The sequence below is a fragment of the Diabrotica virgifera genome, chromosome 2 (genome assembly GCF_917563875.1).
Source record: "Diabrotica virgifera virgifera chromosome 2, PGI_DIABVI_V3a".
NCBI classification, from domain to species: Eukaryota; Metazoa; Arthropoda; class Insecta; order Coleoptera; family Chrysomelidae; genus Diabrotica; species Diabrotica virgifera.
The window spans coordinates 141,119,262-141,129,163 of record NC_065444.1 but is presented as its reverse complement, the minus strand read 5'-3'; the positions used below and the strand labels follow the sequence as shown (position 1 = coordinate 141,129,163).

General features: G+C 34.2%; 1 long non-coding RNA gene across 2 annotated transcripts; it reads left to right on the top strand.

The window, feature by feature from the left end:
* Nucleotides 1-837: 837 nt before the first annotated feature.
* LOC126879648 (uncharacterized) lies at nt 838-6,059 on the top strand. Of its 2 annotated transcripts, XR_007696173.1 has the most exons (3): nt 868-1,206; nt 1,360-5,402; nt 5,590-6,059. It is a non-coding gene; the product is annotated as an uncharacterized LOC126879648 (long non-coding RNA). The 2 variants fall into 2 exon arrangements; XR_007696172.1 differs by lacking the exon at nt 5,590-6,059 and having other exon boundaries at nt 838-1,206; nt 1,360-3,682.
* Nucleotides 6,060-9,902: the final 3,843 nt, after the last annotated feature.

The following is a 9,902-nucleotide window of genomic DNA, read 5'->3' as shown; positions in this document are numbered from 1 at the left end:
GACGTCCGACGTTGGACGTCCTTCGGACGGAATAAATATGGACGTCCTTTGGACGTCCGACGTTGAACGTCCTTTGGACGTCCATACTGGACGAAATACGGACGTTTTATGAACGCTTATATATTATATTGGACACATTATACCAATTACGGGATCAAATAGCAAAATAATTCAATAAAATATTAACTTACGCGTTAACTTTACGTTAATGAAATACAGTCAAACCTGTCAGTAACGGCCACTAAAATGAAAGAACTATTGGCCGATATAGAAAGGTGGCCGTTATTGCCAGTTTTTGTAGTCTAGATATACAGTAAAACTTGTGTTACTGGCCACCTGATAAAATCGGCCACCTGTACTAACGGCCAGTTTAAATATTCCCCAAACCAATTATATCTAGACTACAAAAACTGGCAATACCGGTCACCTTTCTATATCGGCCAATAGCTTTTTCATTTTTAGTGGCCGTTACTGACAGGTTTTACTGTAATTGGTTTGGGGAATTTTTAAACTGACCGTTAGTACAGGTGGCCGGTGTTTGCAGGGGGCCGGTAACACAGGTTTTACTGTAGTTTAAATCGAAAAGATTAAATCTTAATTCAAAATTGTATATACAATTATTACAATTATAAACAAACTATATAGTTTAATATCCAAAAAATGTTTTTGATTTTATGTAATGTAATGAAAATCTTATTTGTAAATTATTGGTTACAATGTTTAACAATAGGAAATATTCAAGAATAAATAAAATAAAAGTTTAATCCTAACAACACAAAACATTCCAGGAATGTAGGTACTACCGTTCTATTCCGTGAACATCTATCTGATTAAATTATGGGTGGAAAGTTACCACAAGATATTCTATGAACATAGTAAGTACAATGTCTTCCTGGAGGGGTAAAATTTTCCATTACAAGATTTTAAGAGAGGCCATTTATTGTACTGTTCAATTTGCGTTCATTTTCAAATTTGCCGCGCGAGTATCTATGTAGCGTCTCGTGGTCATTGGTCATCACATTTCATTTTCATAACATAACCGATAACCGACACCGATAACCTAAAAATTTAGCAAAGTAAAAATTTTGATTGGAAAAAAATGCATCGATAAGGGGGTGTGGGAAATGGAAATTAGTGGCTTTTTTGCTGTACTGTCTGCTAGTTTTTGCTCTGGGCTCTGGCTAGATCTCTTGTTTAAACAATTTTGTAAGTATTATAAAATCCGTTTTCAATTTTCTTTATTCTTTATGAAACGAATCATTTATACATGCATATTATTACCTGTAAATAGGTACCTATTTCTTTTGATTTTTAATTGTAAAGAATAGAAAAATTACCGTTCATTTTAATTTTTTTTAGAATCAGCTGAAAGTGGCCTACAAAAAAAAACCAAGAAGGAAATGTATAGCCTTGTGGCTATGAAAGGCAAAAGAGAGATATAAAAAGTGTATTGGCTAGTTGGAAGAAAGTCCACATTGTCCATGCATAATAAGTTATTACTTTATCAACAAATATCAAGAAGATAGCAGGGTCACGAGCATCAACTTCATGAGTTCAAGAATATTGAGGAAATCCAGCTCCTCGATACTACTGGGCAAACTAGAAGATTGAAGAGGACAAATCCTTTTGAACTAGTTTGAGTGATAGGTGATAGTGAAAAACGGAGCATAGTGCTTGTGTGCTGTGCCTGTGTATGTTAGAATAGTGCATGATCTTGTTAGATTAGATAAGAGACGCTATGGGGTAAGCTCTTCATTTTAAGAAACAGTAGTAATTTAGGTTAAATTAAAATTGCTCATTGGTCAGTTATGACCAGATTGTTTTTTTATGTTTGGCAAAAAGGACTTAAGTCAGAATTGCACATTGATAATGTTTTGATGATTTCTGGACCAGAAAAAAACTGTTGTAGATGTAAACTGTATGTACAGTAGAATCTACTACAGTACTGTAGAAATCATCAAAACATTATCGATGTGCAATTCTGACTTAAGCCCTTTTTCCCAAACATCAGAGAATTGTAATGTACAATAATTCTCCTATCTGCTTTTTCATGAATTTTGTAGGAGACGAAAAACCATTTTTAGGATCATCTGCTTTCACATGTAAATTTTGACATGTTTTGTAGTAAATAGATAGTTGAATTTACTACAAAACATGTCAAAAAATATATGAAAACAGGAGGTGACTATAAAAAAAGTTTTTAGTCTCTCTTACAAAACTCATGAAAAAACAAATCGGAGGTATGTCACATCAGTGACTAAGAATGTCTAAAAAATATACTTTGATGTCCCAAGAACCAAATATAACCTACAGTCCATCTAATTTACTTACTGTTGCACGTCATTATCTACGCCAGAGATCTAAGTTGACATAGTTACCAAAGTATAAAAAGATCCTGAATCCATTTTAAATCAAATATGTCACATAATTATTGTAAACGTGGATTATACAACAAAACAAATTAATATTCAATGTAAATAAGTAAAAACTTAAGAAATAGAGAACAAGAATTAAGTTATAATCTTTTAAGATTTGCAGTGCAAGAGTTTTTGCACTGCATTGTTAATAATTAAAAAACGGCTCCGAACTCTTGGCAAAAAGCCGGTAGGTTTCTTTGTATAAGTATGTCTACAATAACAACTAAAAAAGTTGTCAGATACCTCGATTATTCCAAGTCGTTATAAAATTAGGTGAAATTTATATTTTTATAGTAGAGGATCTTTTTATAGTAAAGTAAATAATAAAAACAGTAAATATAATAAATAAAACAGATACTTATAGTAAAGAATATAAACAAATATGAAGTGTCATCACCGTAACTGTCAAATAAATGTTACCAATTTATTCTAAAATGTCACCTTCGTTCGATTACAGTTACAGTGTGATCCGAACAAAACATATTATTGTGTATTTCTTTAGGTTAACATTAATAGAAATCTTCAAATATTATTTCTACGCGTATATAATGAAATATGTCTAGTGGCTGTAATTCCAGTGTACTCAGCAAAGTGATTCTAAAAAAGAACACACCTACCGCCTAAATATTTCGTGTTGGTATCATGCGACCTCACAGGCTACTACGCGGATGACGCGCAACAGTTAGTAAATTAGACGAAGTATGTAGATATATACAGGGTGTAACAAAAATACAGGTCATAAATTTAATCACATATTCTGGGACCAAAAATAGTTTGATTGGACCTAACTTACCTTAGTACAAATGTGCACACAAGAAAAGTTACAGCCCTTTGAAGTTATATATATATAATAGCACCAAGGGTCTTAGAGGCCCATGGCTTGAAAAGTTTGTTTTTTTTCTTCATTTTCACGTTTCTTTATGTACTGAGATCTTCTCTGGCTTGATATGTGATTTTTCTCCATTCCTTCCTGTTATTCATTTTTCTTTTCTGACCCTGTAGCACCATTCTTTCCAAATCTTTTTCGACCTCTTGCTTCCATCTATTTTTCGGCCTTCCTCTTCTCTTTCTTGAAGCTGTAGTGTAGTTTAGTACCATTTTTGGAGTCCTCGTGTTTGGCATCCTTTCAATGTGACCTCGCCATCTAAGTCTCTGTGCCTTTATCATTCATTTGAAGTTACAAGATGAAGTGATTTTTTCCAATATATCGAAAACTATTCGAGATTTTTTATTGAAAATGGACATGTGGCATTATTATGGCAGCAGTATCTTACGAAAAAACTATAGTAAAATTTGGACACCCCATAAAAATTTTATGGGGGTTTTGTTCCTTTAAACCCCCCCAAACTTTTGTGCACGTTTCAATTTAATTATTATTGTAGTACCATTTAAACACAACGTTTTAAAAACTTTTTTGCCTCTTATTGCTTTTTCGAAAAGTCAATTTTTATCGAAATATTTTGAATATTTGTCAAATCCACCACATATTTGTATATGGTTAAGTACGATTATGGAGACTTGGTAATAATATGCAGACTTATTTATGCTTTACATTTTTAGGGATATTTTGAACCATATTAAAAAAGAAGCCAGATCTCGATAAAATGTGCCTTATCGAAAAAATACAAAGAGGCAAAAAAGTTTTAAAAACATTCTGTTTAACTAATGGTACCTCAGTAATAGTTTAATTGGAACGTACACAAACATTTGGGGGGTTTAAAGGAACAAAACCCCCATAAAATTTTTATGTAGACATGTTAAAAAAGAAGTCGCAACTCGATAAAAACTGCCTTATCTGAAAAATACTAAGAAACAAAAATATTGAATTTAACTAATGGTACCACAATAATAAAATTGAATTGGAACATACACAAAAGTTTGGGAGGATCTAAGGGATCAAAACCCCCATAAAATTTTTATGGGGTGCACAAATTTCACCATAATTTTTCTTTAAGATATTCCTGCCATAATACTGCCACATGTCCATTTTCAATAAAAAATCGCTAATAGTTTTCGATATAATCGAAAAAATCGTTTTTCATTTTGTAATTTCAAAGGGCTGTAACTTTTTTTATGTGCATATTTGTACTAAGGTAAGTTAGGTTCATTCAAACTATTTTTGGTCCCAGAATATGTGATTTAATTTATGACGTGTATTTTTGTTACACCCTGTATATACAGCCGATTACGCACCACCTTAAAAATTGGGCATTTTTGATGTCTCGAATTTCCTAAACCTGTTGTTGCATCTAAGTGATTTTTTTATAATATTCTAGCCTAGGCCCTAGGCTATAGGTTAAGTACCTCCTTATGCTTGTCATGCACGGGGAGCTATACTGTAATATATATTATATCACATCGCACTCTATAGTAATGAGTGAGCCTGCACATATGGAACCATTATTTGTTTTCTGTCTGCAGGCTCACTCATTACTATAGAGAGCGATATGATATAATGTACATATATTACAGCATAGCTCCCTGTGCATGACAAGCTTAAGGAGGTAACCTATAGCCTAGGCTATAATATTATAAAAAAATCACTTAGATGAAACAACAGGTTTAGGAAATACGAGACATCAAAAAATACCCCATATTTAAGGTGGTGCGTTAATTTCTTGGAGAAGTGTATTGTAATTTAATGTAAATAATGTAATATCTAATAATTGTAATTTAATATAAGATGTAATATAAGTTCCTTAAAAAATATATTTTTTATTTCCCACGACATTAGATGGATGTTCGGCAGCAAGACATTGGACCAAACTGGGACGTCCTATGAAGGCCCAATTGACGACCACCGAACGTCCCTTCGGATGTTAAGTGGACCTCCATTGGGCGTTTGGCAACGTGGCATTTGGACCAAAATTGGACGTCCTGTTAAGGTCCAATTCACGTCCCCTAGAACGTCCGGTTAAGGTCCAATTTACTTCCGATTAAGGTCCAATTTACGTCCGATTAAGGTCCCATTTACGTCCGATTAAGGTCCAATTTACGGCCTATTAAGGTCCAATTTACGTCCTATTAAGGTCCAATTTACGTCCGATTAAGGTCCAATTTACGTCCGATTAAGGTCCCATTTACGTCCGATTAAGGTCCAATTTACGTCCTATTAAAGTCCAATTTACGTCCGGTTAAGGTCCAATTTACGTCCGATTAAGGTCCCATTAAGGTCCAATTTACGTCCTATTAAGGTCCAATTTACGTCCGATTAAGGTCCAATTTACGTCCGATTAAGGTCCAATTTATGTCCGATTAAGGTCCAATTTACGTCCGATTAAGGTCCAATTTATGTCCGATTAAGGTCCAATTTACGTCCGATTAAGGTCCAATTTACGTCCCCTAGGACGTCCGATCAAGGTCCAAATTACGTCCGATTAAGGTCCAATATACGTCCCCTCGGACCTTAGATGGACGTCCAATGGACGTTCGGTATCGCGACATTTGGACCAAAATAGGACGTATAAAGGACGTTCCTCGGACGAAAACGGACGTCCAATGGACGTCCCTAAAGTCCGTGAGGGACGTCCAATGGACGTCCTTGTGCTATTAGGGAATAGGTAGTTGAATATTGTTGGGAAAAGTACTAATAATATGTAAACTAAGTTAGTTTTATTTTTATAATTCATGTACACTATGTGTCTGACTGTAGTTAATTATAGGGCTTTTCATCGATTGTCATTTGTTTCGAGCTTCTGTCATGTGTCACATAATATTAATATATCTACGTCATACGTCTTCGATTTGTATCATTGGTAATACCAATAACGTATAACTTAGATATATTAATATTATGTGACACATGACAGAAGCTCGAAACAAACGACTGTGAATGAAAAGCCCTATACAGCGCATTCATAAAGTGTGGAAACGGTCTATTATCTCATGACTTAATTATTTGCAGTTTTTTTTTCTTTTTCTTTTTTGGCTTGGACTATGGTCATTCAGCCAGTCTCAATCAAAAGTAAATGTATTAAAGATATTGCCAATTAGTGAAACTTGGTTATTATAATATTATTACAATTTTTTACTTCCTATTTACCTACTCATTACATTACAGCTAATGTACATACGATGTTAAAAAATATAAATATATTATACTACTTAATGTTTATCAAGAACACATAGTGTATACATTTTACAAATAAATTTGCAGAGTTAAAGCTCTGACTGCTGACAGGTCGATTTTTATTTTTAAATTATGACTTTTTGACGTATCGTATATCCCATAATAGTGACCAGGGCCGGATTTACCAAATTTTTCACTATAGGCCCGTCTCCAATGGCGCCCTTCCCTAGATGCCCCCCCCGCTGGTGCAAGTTAAAAGCTGCATATCGATTGCTTAAGTGCAAAACGTCGTAACCCACAAAACTTTGAAAAATTCGATTTTAGCGCCATTCGAATCATCCGCCCTGCTTGCACATTGTCACAAATCATCGTTAGCCACAGCTGCCTAGAAAATACATTTTGCGCGCCAAAACAAATTGTCGTATCAAAGGAGTGCTTTGATTGATTTGTTAAACGTCGTAAGCCTCAGTTTGTCAATGCGTTTTCAAGAGTCAAGTGCGTCTTGGTATAGTGCAGTGTTTTTTAACATTATTGGGTAGATAAGTAATTTGTATTAATTATAGCATTTTACAGTGCAAAATAGTTTGTCATGTCTAGTTATTGATAAAATATTTAATGGTTTTTTCCTTGGCCTTAAAATAAGTGGAGAAATCATGTTTAGTGGGATACGACATTTTACTTCTTCCTTGTTTATAATCTATATTTTAGGCTTACGACATTTTGTAATTATTATTATATCACAAAGCCTGATATTTTAAATTTTAAATAATACTAAAATACTTTAAAATAATTTAAAATTCAGTGGAGAGATTCAAGTATAGTCCTAAAAGAAGCAGATAGTAAAAAGAGAAAAATCAAAGAAGCGGCTCTAATTATGCTAAATGAAACCAATTGTGTCGCAAATTCCTCGGTATAATGCAGTAGGATGTGGTTACCCATATTAAAGGAAGAAGTCAATAGAAAGAAAATACCACAATTAGTAAATCAGTAACATATCGAGTTAGTACATTGAGTATTTTAGTATTATTTAAAATTTAAAATATCAAGTCAGAATTCGGTATTAGTTTTGAGAGTAAACTAAATGTAAATCCAAATACTTACGATGTCGGGATAGTATCACGAGGTTTTTCCTGGTTTTCCCTCGTGATTTACTATGGAATCTCTAACGCGAGAATTTCAGTGCCACCGTTGCATTTGGTTGTCTTTTTAAAGACATATCACATGCTATGTTTTTTTGTGGCGGATATTCTTGAGTTGGGATTGATTTCATGTAATCGAATGAACTATCTTTTAGTAAAGTCGTCCCAGGAACGCAACTCATCAATATTGGCAATATCATTTTAAAGTCGTCTACTTTAAAATGTATAATACGTGTCTGAATTGCCGATATAAATGAGTCAGATTAAATAAATTATTAGAAGAATTTTTTACTAAACAACATTTTTGTTTATTTAGTATTATTTTGTATTTTGACAACGACACCCGACTTGGGCGTCGAAACGTTAATAAAATCATTTTTAGGTAAAATTGTGGCTTATTTCCCAAGTTTTTTTTAATACTTTTTTCAATCGCGAGGACCTTTCATCGCGAGTAGTGGAACTTAAACAATTTTTAACGCGTTTCAGCACTGAAAACGATCTTTCTCCTGAACAGTTAGTCACTGGAATACTAATGGTAGGGGAGCCCAAGCGGGGATTTTTGCAGTTACTCGAGCGCGTCAGATTAGCATATGGGAGAAACCTGGTACCCTGCAGATGTACCTCTAACATATATTGGCTCTTAACACAGGGGAGTTCGTTAAGGGGGGCCCGAAAAAAAAAATCTATCCTTAAAAAAACTCGAAATTGTCAGATTAAGATAAGGTAAGTTAAGTACATGCAAAAGAGTGTATATTTCAAAAATCTGACGATTTGAGCCTGGCGTAAGGAAATGGGTGAGTCCCAAAGTTTCACAAGAAAAAAGCGAGTATTTAGCGAAATGAATGACAGATCGAAAAACTAAAAAATATGTGCCCAATATTTTTTAAAAATCTATCGAATGATACCAAACACGTCTTCCCGCGGAGAGGGGTGGGGGGTAAATTTAATATTTTAAATACGAATCCCGCGATATTTCGCGAAATGAACATCAGATCGAAAAACTGTAAAATACACTTATTCAATATTTTTGAAAAATCTATCGAATGGTACCAAACACAACCCCCCATGGATGTGGGGTGGGGGGTTACTTTAAAATCTTAAATAGGAGCCCTCATTTTTTTTGCAGATTTGGATTCCTTACGTAAAAATAAGTAACTTTTATTCGAAACATTTTTTTGAATTATGGACAGATGGCGTTATAATCGGAAAAAACGATTGTTGGAAATGGAAAATTAAATTAAAAAATGGCAAGCGCCCACTAAAATGGAAAACTTTACTTAACTTTTTTTGGTTTTAGGACCTACTCTTCACAACCCAATAGGTCCCCAAAGCGCTCGAGTGACTGCACATTTAGCATACTTTGCTCCCCTACCATAAGTAATATTCGCACAGCAATGTTCACATTTGGGTAAACATCCCCTAAATCTTTCTTATGAAGAAAAGCGTTGAGTGCGGAGGCTGATGTACCTTTGTAATTTGAAATCTTTAAATGCTCCTTTAAGTGCATGCACTCGTCTGCCAAAACAGACTCTAAATCTTCCGCATAAAGTTCCACAAGTTTGTCAGCAAATTTTGTAATTGTACGTCCATCGAGGTCTAACAAGTTTTCTAGAAAATAAAATTTTTCCCAAAGGACAGTGTAAGCCTCGCTTCGCCGTTTTAGCTCTGCATTTAAAACATCCAGAATCACATTAAATACTTTGACTCGAAAGTTTTCTGAGCCGTCAGATGGCACATATCCTCCCTGCTTTGTCTCGTCACTCCTTGTTTTTCTTAATGGTTTCCTTTTAAGATCGTACGAATATTGGGAAATATTGGTTAACTCTTTGGCTTCTTTTTCATAAATAGCAAAGTTGTCTCTCAGCGAAAGTACGAATTCAGGTCCGTGAACTTAGCCCGAAAAAGTCGGGAAAAAAATGTGATCAATGCCATTCGATTGTCCACGTTTGTCCACCATGTTATTTCGTTAGTCCACCCATCAATTTTTTTTATAAACAATAATTTTTTTTCGGGCTAACTTCACAAATCCACAAATTTTCGAAAATTTAAAAAAACTCTTGCTATATTGTTTGTCCATCGTTTGTCCATGTTTGTCCACCACATAATTTTTTTTGTCCACCCACTGATATCTTTAAAATAATTTTTTTATATATAATATATTGCTTACGGATAATAGGACAGTACCGCCGAAAAAGTACTTCAGACATTAGAATGAATGTTTATGCGGGAGCAGAATCTCAACTACCCATTTGTCCACACCCTCGCAGCGTTTGTCCA